Source organism: Sceloporus occidentalis, unplaced genomic scaffold, assembly GCF_023333645.1.
Source record: "Sceloporus occidentalis isolate IW3139 unplaced genomic scaffold, rSceOcc1.0.p SCAF_2, whole genome shotgun sequence".
In the NCBI taxonomy this organism is placed as follows: Eukaryota; Metazoa; Chordata; class Lepidosauria; order Squamata; family Phrynosomatidae; genus Sceloporus; species Sceloporus occidentalis.
Window position 1 is genome coordinate 76,388,824 of NW_028316982.1, and position 16,027 is coordinate 76,404,850.

Below are 16,027 nucleotides of genomic sequence, written 5' to 3' on the forward strand. Positions count from 1 at the left end.
TCTGTTTTTATGGTTTTAAAACTAGATTTTAGAATTGTTTTTAGTTTTTAAAGATCAGTTTCATTTTTTAAAGAAATCTGTATTGTTTTAATTGTTTATTATTTGTTTATCACCCTGGGGACCCTTGTGGGCTTGGAGATGATACAGAGATAATTTAAACAAACAAACAATCATCCAAGGAAGCGCTGTTCTGTGGCTTGCCACCATTGCCCATTGAATGCAGGCACATGTAGATTCATGGACAAGAGTGGGAATTTTCTGTAGTTATGCCATGCTTATAGAATGCCTTCCTAGGAAGTTTCTATCTTTGCTTTCTTTTTAAAAGGCTTTCAAAGGAATCATTTATTTCACCAGGCTTTAGGTCTCCAACTCATTGTCTGATCTCATGTCTGATCTATTTGTCTTGAGTGCTGCTATTTGTTTATATGTTTTGATGATTCTTTATGTTTTAATGATGACAAAGAATGTTAATGTTTTATCTTTCGCCACTTGGCCCTGGTTAACCACTTTGAATATTTATACAGAAAAGGAGGGTGCAGTCCGTCTGTTGAAATAAAAGAAAAAAGGAAATTACAGAGGACATTGCGATCAAACTCTTATTAGATACTCTTCTGGGAGATAGAAAGCACAAGCTTGGTAACCCTGGAGCCTTATCCTCATTTTGATGTGTTAAGCTTCTGTCTGAGTACTACAGTTCATATAGGGTAGAATAGTCTTCCATACAGATCATCCTATGTAGCTAGACAAACACAATAGGGAGAAGCTATTTAAAGAAGAGAATCTTTTCCTTGAGATGATGGCACGTTACAAACACGCACAAAGTACGCGCTCTGCGTGTACTAGGGTTAGAAAGGGGCGTGCTAGGGTTAGGAAGGGTCTTACCTTCTAACTGGCCCCATCCCTAGTATGCCTGGAGCGCGTAGTAAATGGTGGCGCCCATCCACACGGGGACACCATCTTTACGTCTCGGACGCACAGCAGTGCGAGTGCGTGCCTCACACCTCGCGGTGCCACTTCCAGGTGCCAAGAAGAAGCGCCATTTTGGCGCTTCTTTTTAGCTGCGCCGGGAAGCCTCGTGGTCTGGCCGCTGGGGCTTCTCAGCGCAGCTAATGACAGTGGCGGCAGACCGCCCGCTTTAGGGCGGTCTGTAACGCGCCACTATTTTCTACATAAAAGCCCCCCTTCAATTTTTCTACCTGAAACAATTCAGATCACACTTAGGTTTATTGTTTTTAAGGCTGTTTCCCAAAAAGTTGGTGTTGGGGGACCTGGGGTCTCCACCAATAGTAATAGCATATTTGGGGGAGGTTATTAGCTCAGTAGCGGGCCTTCAAGAGGCTGGGTAACCTTGAGGATCATTTCCACCTGTGTATATCAGTACTAATGGTGGGAGGTTTAATGAATAAATAATGTTTATTTATTTAATAAATAATGAATTTAATGAATAAGTGTAATGAATAAATAATGTTTTACATCACAGTAGGCAAGAGAGTACACAAATACAAATGGTAACAAGTCAATCTAGGACACCATACAAGGCTAACCAGAATAGAGGTATGGAAACTGGATATTGGGGGCTTAGGGTTGTACAGAGGATGATATTTACAAGTCTTGCAGAGGAGCCCATAGAAAGCAGGGTGTGGCTCAGAAAGTATCTCACAGTGAGTGAAGGAGACCCTCTGTGCAAACACAAGGCTAGAGCTGGGGCTTATTTTTGTATGATTTCTTAGCCTCTAGGGGTGTGTGGTGTTATCCTGCAGTGTAATAAAGACCTGGATGGTCTTCCAGGGGAATTGACAATGGGAATCTGGAATGACGTTAACTTTGGAGTAACAAAAACATTTATTGGATTTAGGACAACCCCAAGATGAATGGATAGGGAAGTTGGCTGAAAACATGGCAGGGGGTAGGTAGGAGATATGATCTTAATTGCTTTGATGCAAATAAGAGGATATGTGGAAAGCCTGAGAGGGGGAGGACAAAGTGATCAGCAAACACAGTTAACCTTTATCTTGGTATTACATAGGCCCTCCACATATCTTTGGGTCAATGTGCCTTCCCATGGAAAACTTCCTAGTATTTCAAATGTCATTGTGACCTCTTCAAACATGTCTGGCTCCAGATATGAAAATATTAAACCCCATATATAGCATGGTGTTGTTGGGTGTGCTAACAAGGTTGAGCCTTATGAGAAGGAGCTGTGCCAGAGCATCACAGCTAAGGAACCAATTCAGAAACCAGAAACAAGATAATCTTTGTTGCTTAGTCCCCAAAGGAAGCCCACTTATAGCAGCCTGTTTGGGATTGTCCAATAGCCATTCAGAGTGGGTGGAGCAAAAACAGAATCTGAACATATTTTATTTCTAGAAGATGTTCCTGGACGCTGTTTTCATCATCTTAGCACTTATATTAAAGTGCTATTATTTAATTTTAACTGGTTGGCTGCCTCCTGTGGAATCCTGGGTTTTGCAGTTTAACAAAGGGCATTTAGAATTCCCTACCAGGAGGCTCTTTAGGCCTCTCTAAACTACAAATTCTAGAATTCCACAGGAGGCAGCCATAACAGTTAAAGTGGAGTAATGGTGCTATTGCAGTGCATGTGATTTTGTAGGATATCAGATGGGACGGCTGCACAGTGAGCCAAAGTCTCTGCATCTTGTCCTGGTGCCTCCTGACACCAGTCTGTGAAGAACTAGGCCTAAGGCATTCTGATTTCTGTAAAAAGTTTAGTGCCATGATGGTTTTTACACCTCAGGCTCAAAATGTGCCACATAACATTTCCTTTGTAACAGTAGAAGAAAACAACCCAGTCAAATACTTCTCACAAAATGCAACTTTGCACTTCACTATTTCTCAGGTTGAAGAAGAGATTTTTGATAGCAGCCATGAATTTATTTTTGCTTGCACAATGCAAGGTTGGTTTATTAGTAACTGATTGTTACAGTGTGGGTGGAGGTTTCCTGGCAAGCAGATCTTCTCATTTTCATGCATTAGGACACTTCAACAGAAGCTATGAGAATAATTGCTTATGCTGCACTTTGTCCTAATCCATAGGTCTGGACAGCCTCAAATGTATCATGATTCACAAATTCTGAAAATTGCCAGCTGTATAGGCATATCCCATTAAGCTTGTGTGAAGTTCCAAAACAAAATAAGCCTTGCCATTCTGATCTGTCAAAATAAAACTTGATGAATTTTAATACAGTTTATTTGTTTGTTTATTGCACTCGTAGAGAACCTAATAACCAGAGTTCTCTCAGAGGTGCACAATACATTAAAAATATAAAAATGCAAAGAATGGTACTCTAAACAAAAACTGCAATAATAAAACCATTAAAAGGCAGCAGCAATGATTTAGAATACTGTCATACATAAATGGAAAGTAAAACTGCAGCAAAGTATGTGAGCGCTAAGATACAAAAGCAGTAAAAAGAGTTCCCAAAATGCTTGGGAGGATTGAAAAAGCACTTTACCTTGTATCAAAGGTTAGGCAATCCACTCTACAGAGAGCTTTCCAATGCTGAGTGCTAACAGTAGAGATGTGCAGCTCTGATGGCAGTGGGGTGGAGAATCTACGTTGAGTTTGGATCTGAACTTAAGATGAACCTATTTTGGCAATAGGGTTCAGTATCCTGGATAGCATCTTTAAAATTCAAAACCCAGAGTAGATTCACCATGCCAGTGACATCAGAGCCAGCAGCTTCCACTCGGTGCTACCACTGAGAAGGCCCTCTCATGACGCCTCACCTGGTTATGAGAGGATACATGGAGGAGAGCATCAAGTGATAACTGTGGGTTCAAGTAAGTAGATATAGTAGGACACATCTCTTCTGGTAATCTGGACCCAAGTAATTTAGGGATTTAGAAATTTAGTAATTTAGTAATTTGGAAACTTGTCAGCCAATGCGGGTGGCTAGTACTGATGTAACATCTACATAACTCCTTAAGCAAATCTGTACCCTCAGGTGTTGATTTGTACTGATTCCACCCATCCAGAATGGTGCTTGGATACTTTTGGACAGGATGTTCTATATAAGAGATATCTTTATTCCAATAAAGCTTAGCTTCAACTACAAGATTTTCCTGAGCTCTGGGCTGTCACTGTGGTTGTTTTTGTTTTGTTTTTGCTCCCTCACATTTTTTTTTTGTGGAGTTTTTGTGGCTTCAATAGCCTAGTTTATTAAGTTTATTAAAGGCTGAAACAGATGGACCTGAAGGGGAAGCTTGATGCAACCCCTTTGAATGCATCCCCAAACCAGCTTTTTGCTGGCACAAAATTGCCACTCTTTTTTGAGCTGGCAAAAAGCCAGCTTTTCCAGTGCCATGCCAGCCTCTCATGTGGTCAGGCAAGCAGTGTGATGCTGGCTTTGGGGCAGCGTCTAAATGCCAAGCTTTGATGCTGCCTCCAAGCCAGTGCTATGGGGCAGTCTGTTTCATCCATGTAATTCTTTTTTTTTTATTTTACCTTTGGAGTCAAATTATTGATTTTTTTTTTATCCAAGACCTTTTCATACTGAACAGTTAATGCACTATGATTTCACTTTAACTATCTTGGCTGCTCCTATGGGATCCTGGAGCTCTTTGGCTGAGAATCCTTAATGCCCCCATCCTCCTGAAAATTCCAAGATATCATAGGATGGAACCATGGTGCTAAAGTGGAATCATAGTTGCATAATTGTGTAATGTGAAAGGAACCCAGCTTTTTTGCCTGCCTTCTTCAACAGGTCCCCAATTAAAACAAAATGTCTGGTCCTGAAGTGATTTACATGTTGAAACCAGAGCAGGGGTGGAGAACTTTTCTGGCCAAACCAATTCCAAGGAGCAGCATGGAAACAGTTAAACTGAAATGGTAGCTCTATAATTGTGTAGCATCGAAGACTCCAGTGACTCACTCCCTTGAGTGGGTCAATAAAGATTGCAGAATGAGTAGGAAGATGGCTGGGAACCTCTGTATTTCTGACTTTTATAACTCAAAAGAATCTGCATGGAATTGGCAGGCCAGAAAAAACTCCATTCTGCAATCAGTTTTCAGATATAATAAAGAGAAATTTAATGACATCATCATCATTTTAAATTTCAATTCTTTCCCCCCAGCATCCATGTAAAAATACAGTTACTGATGTTTTTAGATTCTGGAAATAAAATTGTACTTGACTTATAAAGACTGGGAGCTGGTGAATCTCATGTCAGCAGAGCAGTAGGTTTGTTCTAGGTTTCAGCCTGAACTTTAAATGAGCTATCCAAGCTGTGGAACATAATTTGGAGATAAAATTCAGCACCTTTTTTAAATTTCAGACTAAAACCTAAAGGAGACCCACTGTTCCACTGAAAGGAAAGTCACTGAACCATACCACACAGGGGCTCCACGGAACGGGACGAGAACAAAAGGGAAGGGGGAACGAGTGGGGAACAGTTCTCAAAAATTGCCTCCTCTGGGACAGATTGGGAATGGAAGGGAACGGAATGAGTGAGGGACTTCCTGTGTGCAGTAAAATGCATCCCCCACTTGTTCCATTCCCTTCCCGGCTACTTTTGGACAGTTCCTGTCCCATCCCAGGAGCCCTGTGTGGTAAGGTCCACTGTGTCCTACTCCTATAAATCTTTCACTCAAATAGAATATTTACAAAAAATTTAGGGTTCAGCCCTAAAATGGAGATCTGTTGTCTGTATGGCAGTAAGATTCAGTGGACATTCCACTGTAATATAGTCACACATTATATGCTACAAGTACATATCATACAGAGTTAGAAAGGCTTAAGCTGATCAGAGTCATGGGCAGGATTTACAGAGAAAAAGCAAAGAGCATATACTTACACTGTATCTTGTACCCCTGCAATACGCCACCACAATACCACTGACTGTACAAATTAACAGTGTGTCTTACTCCATGGAAAGAATTTATGTGCTGCTGATTTCAGTGGAAATTGAGGAAAAAAATCAAATCAAAGATAGTCCTGTGTTGACAACTTTATTCTGTGGGCTGTATGTGTGCTTTCAAGTCGCCAGTTGTGGCAACTCCATGAATTACATACGATTTTCTTATGCAAGGAATACTCAGAAGGGTTTTTGCCTCTTCCTTTCTCTGAAATGGAGACTACAACACCTGGTATTTGTTGATATTTGTCAGTTGACCATATTTAGCTTCCAAGATCAATGGAATCTGATGTCTTTAGGGTATTGGGGCCCTGACATCATCCTACATGGTATTAATACATTGCTGGTGGTATAATATGACTAGATAGAGGGTACACCAGAGCTTGAAAAAGTTATTTGTTTTTGACTGCAACACAAAGAATCCCCCAACCAACATCACCATTATGATAGATGCAATGTTTGTCTTCTCTTTCCTCCATTTTGTGTGCACTGTGTTTATTAAACAGTGATTATGGGAAGCATTCACATTATTAGTGGTTTCTGGGAATATTACTGACATTTACATGGGACAACCATCAGTAATGTAATGAGGAATAATTCTACATGTTGCTACTCCCATGGTGGTCATAATGTGTGTTCAACTCTCAGTGACATGAAGAACAAATCTCACAAGCCTCCAATCTTTCAGAGTCTGTAACATGATGCGATTTTCCTTCTTCTTGTTTGCCTGTAAACAGATGAAAAATTTAAAAGCATAGCTGTTTGTAATGACTTTGGTTATGTGTGTCTGTTTCCGCATGAACAGTGCTGACATTAGGCACAAGGGAGCAGGCTGTGTGCATGATCCGAAAGCTGGATGAAGAACTGAGTACACAAAGCTGTCTGTACAATCTAGACCAGTTCAGATGCTGGTATTGTCAGAAAATGTCACTTGCAGTAGTCATCTGTTCATGAAGGGACACTGCATTTATTTCCCCCTTCCACCCCCTCTCCCCTTGACATCTGAATAGGTCAAAATCAGTTTTCTAAAGGAGATTATACACACACAAAAAATATAGGACACTGCCTCATAATGCTTCAGACCTTTGGTCCAGGGTCCAGCAAAAGTATTGCCTGTGCTGATTAACAGCAGTTTTCCAAGATTTCAGACTGGGGTTTCCTCAGCCCCACCTAGAGTTGCTTAAGGATGAATCTGGGACTTTCTCAAAGCAAAGTATTCATAATACCAACAGGTTCACATCTTTGTACAAACAGTCTATATTCTCAAGAATGAAAGAGGCCCTCCTTCTGTAAAGAAGTCTACAAAACCAACAAAGACTTCTTCACGAAGTTTCTTCTTGAAGGATGCAATGAGTCATTTTAGCAATTATCTCCCCACAGAGAGAAAAATTTTCAAAGTCCATTTACAATTTGGGACATATCTGTTCAGAATTCACACGTGGTGGTTTTGGACAGGAAATAGCATCTTCTCCATAGTAAACATCATTTGCTGGAGGGAAAAGGCTGGTTCATGCACAGAAAGGGTAGGGTTGTTGTTGTGTTTTTTTTGTAAATTCAGTGATGTGCACATTTTGTACAGAATAAGTTTCCAATTACAGCTCTTTCTATGCACGAAGCAGCATTGTTGCACAGAAAAACACTGTTTCCTGTGGAAAACAACCACATGTAATTTTTGCACAGGACTGCAAAGATTCTCATCTGACTATCAGGGTTTTGCATCACTGGAAAAACATGTTTTTCCATGATATTTCAAATATTTTTTAATATTCTTTCCTTTCCTAGTGTGAACACAATCAAAGTTATTGATAAAATCTTGATTCCAAACTCTTCCATTAGCAGGTATTGGTTAACCCATATCACAATTCCAGCTAAGAACAATCCTTTTTTCTGGTGAGATTTCCATGAGAAGACATTTGTCACCATTTTCCCCTTGTAGCAGAAACACATTTGTCTGTAAGAGATACCATGGTTATGTGGTAGTAAAAAAAAACCCAAGGAATAAACATACAAAGGTGAAAAACACACTGCAGAAATAATCCAGTTTGAGACTGCTTTAACTGCCTTGGCTCAATTCTAGGGAATTCTGGGAACTGTAGTTTTGTATGACATTAAGGTTTCTCTGTCAGAAAGCTCTGGCACCACAACAAACTACAATTCCCAGGGTTCCCTTCCACTGATCCAGGGCCGTTAAAGTGGTCTCAAACTGGATTATTTGTGCAGTGTGTTTTGGACCAAAGTTAAAAATTTAGTTTTATCATGAAAATAAATGAAAATCACATGTCAAACATTCAACTTATTGTTTTGCATTCAGGTTCTGGAAAAATAGCTTTGATCTGGGACAGAATGTGTTATGTATAAATAAGCTTATAGCTACAGTAATTGATGTATATCAATTGTAATAGGTTTAAATAACCACAGGGGGAAAATACAGCATTTTGATCTGCAGCTTGCGTATAAAGGATACATTATACACAGGGGGCAGAATTCAGAGACATAGTTATAATTAGGGTGGAATATTGGTATGCAAAGGTATCTTGAAGAACCTTTAAGACTAACTGGGCAAAAAAACATATTTGACACAGTTAGTCTCAAAAGTGCCACAAGATCCCTTTGCATGATTATATACAGGGGCCTGTCTGTTTTGCTTGTTCTCGGATTTGAAATACCAAAGCATGGTTACCAGGCTAGCTTTGGCTTGAGTAGTCATAAGGCTACAAATTGTGCTTCACTGATTGGTCAATAGCCAGGTATTCCAAAACAAGATTTCCTGGTAGTGGAGGTATGGCTAGGAGGATGCTTGGAAGGCTGGGACCCTCCAATCTGATTGGACACTGCAGATAGAAATGAGGCTATCCAGGCTCACTATGCATCTGTCCGGATTCTCAGCTCTTCAAAGAAGTGCATGTCTTGGACTCACCATCTTCCTAGTCATGTTTGTTGGGAACACAGAAGAAGGCTTTCTTAGGGGCTGCTCCTGGGTTTGGAAGTCCATCCTTTTAATGGCTAGGATGGTCCCTTCCTTGTTGTCTTTTTGAAAGTGAAACATGTCCTCTTCTGACAGGCTTTTAGGAATTGACTATAATGGCTTTTTAACAGCAAGCAGATTTGTTTCTTTCACTATTTATAGCTCACTCCATATGCAAGCATATCAGGATGATATACATTACATTTGAGTATTTTAAATAATTAGAAATAATTTTCTGTTTTCAATTTTCAATTTCAAAATTTTAAACAATTTTAAAACAATTTAAACAGTTTTGTCCATAGTGGGTTGTGAAAGCAAATGGTTCAGGATTTTGCACCATAAATTGCAGGGTCCTGGTCCATATCAGGACTATTTCCAAACCAAGATTATAGTATGTATGTGGGGAATGGGGTTTAAAAAACCCTTGAAGATCTAATAGATTTCCACTCCTGATTAGATTCCCTGCATCTACTCTAGGGTTTAAAAACAAAGGGGGGGGGGGAGATACACTGCTGCTTCATCTTTAAAGTAGCATATTTTTAGGTCTCAGTGGGCCCTGAATGTGCTCAAATGTTCTTAAGAAAACCCAGCACCCTACATTTTTGGGGCCAGCACTAAACAGAGGAAACAACAGCTCTTTTGGCTAGAGAAAACCTGATGTATCAGTTGCCTAGCAACTGTTAAAGCATCTTGCAATACTGGCAAGTGTCCCTCTAGAGCACGGCCACTGTCCCCATTATAAAAACAGTGCAATTTAGAAATAAATGTACCAGACAATTGCTTCTCTATATTCTGAACAATTGGTCCTCAGACTATGAAATGGCCTCCGTAGGAAACCTTGGGAGACAGGATTTCAACTCCTTCATCTTCCAGTGTTTTGATTGGACAACACAAAGAGAAGCCCATTTCCAGGACCCATTACCAGTGCAACCCAGGGTGATTCACAAATCAGTGCTGATTGCAAACCAGTGCTGACACTGGATGCCCATCTTCCATTTTAAAGAACCCTGGCTACTCTTGCTTCCCTGGAAGCTGATGTTTCCTTGCGTTGGAGAAAGTTGGACAAGTGGTCAGTAATGAGCACTTCTTCTTCAAGGGTGAGAAATGCTAAAACTCAAGCACACCTGCTGGAAACAATAACTTCTAGTCCAGAATTTTTTCCCCGTGTCTCAGGTGTGTCACTGCTTAACAGCAAGGGGAAACTGATATTTTATCTCCCCTAGAGGCACTGTTGCTGGGTTTTAGGAAATGTCAGAGCTAGGTAAATTTCAATTCCAAATAAGTTTCTTTGATAGTAAATTTGAACCTTCCCCCCCTTCTATATCAATAAAAATAGTTTGAAATTTATTTCCTGAACTATTATTTTTTTAAAAAACAACAACAACCAAAACCACGCATGCCAGAATCCTCTTGAGGCCTTATTTTTTTGTAAGTGGACTTAAGTTTGTAGGAATTAAAACTGTGTAGTTGTGTAATGTCCATATCCAGTAGGGGGTGTTTTGTGTTGTATCTTCACAATTCAGTAAAGTAAAGTAAAGGGATTTCTTAGCACCTCTGTTATATAGATAATTATACATAAAATTACATAATGTAACAGATCATATAGGATATAGAATTTCAGCACCTGTATCTAATCTATAATTATTGAAATAAGACTTCTGCAGAATAACATACCAGATATACTTGACTATATGTTGACCTCATGTATAGGTTGAGGGCAAGTTTTTATATGACTCATGGATAAGGCAAGGGTAAAACTTAGAGGCATGTAACAAAGAACATAAAGGATGAAGCAAAGGAAAATGATGCCGAAGAACTTACACAATTCCAGCAGACATAATTGTTTGTACTCACCCTAAAGGATGGATGGATGAGGAGGGAATTACAGTAAATGGTAGCTGTCTAATATGTGGGGGAGGAACCAGACACAGGTGGGGCTACATAAACACACACATCAAAAAGGATAAAAAGGCAAAGCAAAAAAATGGCAACTATAAGGCAGGACAGATCGGCACTTTGTGCCAGCCTGACTGCATACTAGGGCTGAACTAGGTTGGAGTATTCACATGCTCCAAGCCCTAGTTCCGCTGCCCCATTGCCATCATGGCACGCGCCTGTCCATACGGTGTGTGCCATGATGATGCACAGGCAGTGCAGTGCCCAAACAGTGCTGGATGGATGGGGCATCATCATGGTATGCCAGTGCACCTGTGATGCACTTTCCAGGGCACAAAAAGAAGCCAGCTAACGGTGGCTTCTTTTTGCATCCTGGAGAGGCTGGATCACTGCCACGATGTCTCATTGCGATGGCAATGATCTGCAGCAAAAAGGGGTGACTGCAGGCCATCCATCTGTAGAGGCCCTCTGTAAGCAATGATTATAGCCTTTAAATGGATGGCCCCATGGCTCTTTGATTCTATGAACTTTAATATGATAACATTGCCTGATTTTAATCCAGAAAAGCTGACAGATATAAACATATGTGTTATTCAAATCACCCAAAGCTCAGTTCACTGCCATTTTCTCACCCAGGCATTTAAAAAGGTCAGAAGCAGCACTGTGGCAAAGAGAAGAGAGGGGGTTGATCCTTCATTTAGCTGCTTTCATCTTTTGCGACTCTGCTGATAAGAGTTAAAATACATTATGGACATTGACCCGTGGATAAATCAACCGAGTTTTTTGGGATCAATTTTTGGACTAAAAATTCTAGACTTATACATGAGTATATATGAGTATGTGATACTTTTCTAGATTATTTTTCATCTTTCATTTGTTGCAGCCACTGCTGTATCTCCATTTCTAGTTTGTCTTAAGTAAGACATTAAATAAGGCATTTTGTTATCAAACAAGCAACACAGATTTTTCAGGTTTCTCACTGGGATCTGCATCCTTCACTTTTCACTGTTTTTTCTCTTGCCAGCAATTTGTCCTGTGCTCATGGGAAATAACGTGGCCCCATGACTGCCATCTATTATGGATAACCTGGAGCTCTTGAAAATGTATTCCCTGCCTGGCAGAATTTCAATTTGGTTTCCATAGAGGTAAGTTCTTAAGCAATGTAATAGGTTTGTGTAAAAAAATTACAATCATTCTAAGATCATTATGCAGTTTAATAGCAATCTGCTTCTTATGATTATTTTAATATATCATCTGGAATTCTGTAGCCACGATAAATTTTTTCAGTTCATTCTAAATGTCTTTCTTGAAGAGGTAAGCATGGCGAAATAAAGACTGTTGAAGCCAGGAATTCAAATTTGGAGGGTCCACTGAGAGTCCGTCTTTCCTCTCTTCTTCATTTTTATGTATATGGAATTTGTGTCTGAAAACAAGCTGTTAAATGGGATCTCAGATGTCAAAGGGCACAGCACAGTTCTGTGCTCCACTTTTTAATTTTCCTTTCTAGATTTTTAAAAAAGTATTTTTTCGTGCATATCTGGGCAGCAGTAAGCGTGTGTGTGTGTGTGTGTGTGTGTGTGTGTGTGTGTGTGTGTGTTCACCAGGAACCTAAAACCACTTTGTGTGATTGAAGCTATTGGATAACTCTCCTTCCAAAAGCAAAGATTCCACAAAGCTCAAGTCTTTTACTCCAAGTCTCTACATTCAAGTCTCAAGTTGAGCCTCAAGTATGGGAGCCAACTTGAACAGAAAAAAATTGTAGTGGTGTGGTGGTGGTGGGCTTGAGATGGAAGGAGCCTTCTAAGTAGACTCAACTGGTGCTTCAAGCCCATTGCTTAACATGCTTACTGTTTTTGGAAGAAATTAGGCCAGCAAGTTGGTTGCTAAAAATAAAGAAATCACAAGTTGAGTTGAATAAGTGCCTCATTCATTCCCAAGCTGGGTCCAACTTGAGTCATTGAAGTGAGTTGTGTCACAATCTAGACTAGTCTACATCACTGCAAGCTCTAATAACAATAGTTGGGATAGTCTTCATGGTTTTAGGCCTCGTTTAGGACCTAATTCAGCAGAAATATTAGATACACTCCATCTGCATAGTGAATTTTCTGATGGCTAGGAATGTGCATGCATAAAGAATCTCAGAAAAGTGTCCCTTTCATCTTGGGATTCAGGATTATTTGGTTGTATGAAAATCAGGAAATGCCATCCATGTTGGAATGGATAAAGCAAAGTTTACCACTCATTAGAAATATGAGCCAGGATCAAAATATATTCATGTCTAGAAAGTCTACTGATTTTTGTCAACCCTTCCTCTTCTTTTAACGTTATCTTTCCATGTTTGTGTGGCAAGGAGTTCACTGTTCTAGAGACTTTACCGCTAAGTCCCTTTGGGTGTGTGTGATGTGAAAGGCAGTATCTCTTTCATGCTTTTATTGTGTTTTGTGCTTTGAGCCACTGTATCTATTGTAGTGGGTAAGCTGCTAGGTTTGACTTCCTGAGGATGTGGATATTAGATAAATCTAATTGTCAGACTATTACTGGACAGTTATTTAGGGAAAGAGAAACAAATAAGTGTCCTAGAAAAGAAAATCCATATATGTACAATAATTTCAAGGTAGGGAACCTCTGTTCAAACTGCTGTAAAAAGGAATCGATAGTAAAAATAAATGAAGAGTCACAGAAATGAAGAATCAGCTGGTAAGAAGTCTACAGTCTAAAACATGCAGGGCCATCTCCTTGAGAGACAAGTCAAAGAGCATAGTGAAGAGTCAAATACTTTGATGCTATAACAAACAAACATGCTGTAATGGCTGGGTGGATATACCTGTGTTTTATAAATACTGGACAAATGAGAAAGAGATAGTATAATTAGAGAGGAAACTATCTTGTGATATGCTGAAACTCTGTTGTATACTACATAGACATACTGAATGATAGTGAAATACATAATGTAAACATTTTATGTCTTGTTTCCATGTGGACCATCAGGATTTTGCTGTGTATGGATGAATAAACCGATTAATCCTAAATAAACACTAGCAAGACAAAGCTACTCTGAACTATTATAACTTAAAATAATTTGAGAGACAATGCCTTCTTGACCAGTCTACCCAGACTATACTATAATCTGTGACTGGAATCTCAGGTGAAACTGTAAAAACCTCAGAGTACAGGCACACATATATGTGTATGCATGTACACTCATCCCTCCACATTTGCAGCATTGATTTTTGCAGATTTGATTATTCATGGATTTAATTAATATGTTATCTCTAGGAATATCTAGGTCCTCCAGTGCATCTCAATGGTTACCTTTAACCAAAAGTTGCACTGAAGGACCTAGAGATTCCTAGAAAGAACATTCCCCTAGGCATTTATAGCTCCTTCAACTCATTTCTATGGTCAATGTCTGGCAGATGTTGACCACAGAACTGCACCGGAAGACCTAGAGATTCCTAGAGAGGTGTTCTTTCAGGTAAAAACAGTGTTTTTGTTATTTGCATTTTAATAATAATAATAATAATAATAATAATATTATTTATTTATATACCGCCCTGTGGCAAACCAATCCGGGCGGTTAACAACAGTAAAATATAAAATATAACAATTAAAAACACTTTATCCCTCCCCCCCTTAAGACAATATTAAACAGTATAACATATTAAAAACACAATATCAGCATAAAAACAGCAATTAAAACTAAAAACCCTGATATCCCTCTGTTGATCCTCGACCATCACTAAGATGGGGCCACGGGAGGAATGAGGGAATCAGGGAACCTGGGCCGGGATGGTTAATCTGGAAAGGCCTGTCGGAAGAGATCCATCTTGACCGCTTTTTTAAAGCTGTCTAATGATGTTATCTGACGGATCTCATTTGGCAGGTCGTTCCAGAGTTTGGGGGCGACAGCAGAGAACGCCCTCTGGGAGGTCGCCGCAAGCCTAGATTTTAAAGGCTGCAGTAAGTTCCTCCCAGATAGGGTTGCCATAATTGTCCACTTTTACCAGGGACAAAATGTGGAACAAATTCAAGACCAAACTGTAGGACAACTGCAGGACAAAACTCAGCCCAAAATGTAGGACATTGAAGAAAAATGGTGGACCTTAAATGTCCTACATTTTGAGCTGAGTTTTGTCCTGCAGTTGCCCTACAGTTTGGTCTTGAATTTGTCCTACATTTTGTCCCTGGTAAAAGTGGACAATTATGGCAGCCCTACTCCCAGAGGACCGGAGAGCGCGGGGAGGATTGTGCGGGAGGAGGCGGTCCCTGAGATAGCTTGGACCCAAGCTATCCACATTCACAGGGGTCTTGTGCCCCTAAGCCCAGCAAATGTAAAGGGTGAAAGATTTATACGATCTGAAGAGAAACCAGAGTATAACCCCAGCAAATGTAGAGGGCCGAGTGTATTACTGTATTAAAATACTTATATCCCATCTTATATCAAGATATCAGGTCAGCATACAGATAAAATACTAACTATATTAACAATGATAGCAATATTGTTGCATGCATTCAAGTCATTTTCCACTTATGGAGTACCTAAGGCAAACTGCTATCATGGAAAGATTTCTTGGAAAAATTTGTTCAGAGGGGTTTGCCTTTGCCTTCCTCTGAGGCTGAGAAGTGGACTTGGCCATGGTTACCTAGTGGATTTCCATGGTCAAGCAGGTACTTGAACCTTGGTCTCCAGAACTGTAGTCCAATGCTCAAGCCACTACACTATGATGGCTCCTTAATATTAACAATATTAAAACAAGAACAGTGGCAAAGATGGATCAAGGAGTACTCCAAACTGCACACCTGCTGCTTTAGAAGGAGTGCAACTGCATCTAGGATAGGCTGCTTATTCCATTCCTGAGAACCACCAATCCACAAAGCCTCTATTGCAGGATTCAGCTTCAGTTTATTGGCCCTCATCCAACCCATTACATCATCAAAGCACTGATCCAACATCTGCACAGCCCATGTTTACTCCAATGACAAGGAAAAATGGAGCTCAGTGTCATGCACATAGCAACAGCACCCAGTACAAAGATCGTAATGAATCACCCAGAAGTTACATATAGATATTGAAGAACATGGTTGATAGGATAGAAGAGCCCTCCCTCCATGCCATCTGACATCAACAGGCCTGGGAAGGAGCAAAAAGGCAGGCCCAATTCCATCATGGCTAGCCAGAGCAAGAAGAAGGGCCCGGCCTCCAGGCCATCTGCCTTGGTCCAGGCCTCAGAGGGAGAGAAGAACCCCTGGACTCCATCCCCTTCCCCACCACAATTCCCTTCTTCTTTCGTG

General features: G+C 40.1%; 1 long non-coding RNA gene across 1 annotated transcript in view; it reads left to right on the forward strand.

The window, feature by feature from the left end:
- Positions 1–16,027, forward strand: part of LOC149318570 (uncharacterized) — a 110,785-nt gene that overhangs the window by 87,252 nt on the left and 7,506 nt on the right. The window contains exon 3 of the long non-coding RNA XR_016279819.1: positions 11,760–11,880. This is a non-coding gene — a long non-coding RNA (uncharacterized LOC149318570). The remainder of the gene's footprint in view (positions 1–11,759; positions 11,881–16,027) is intronic.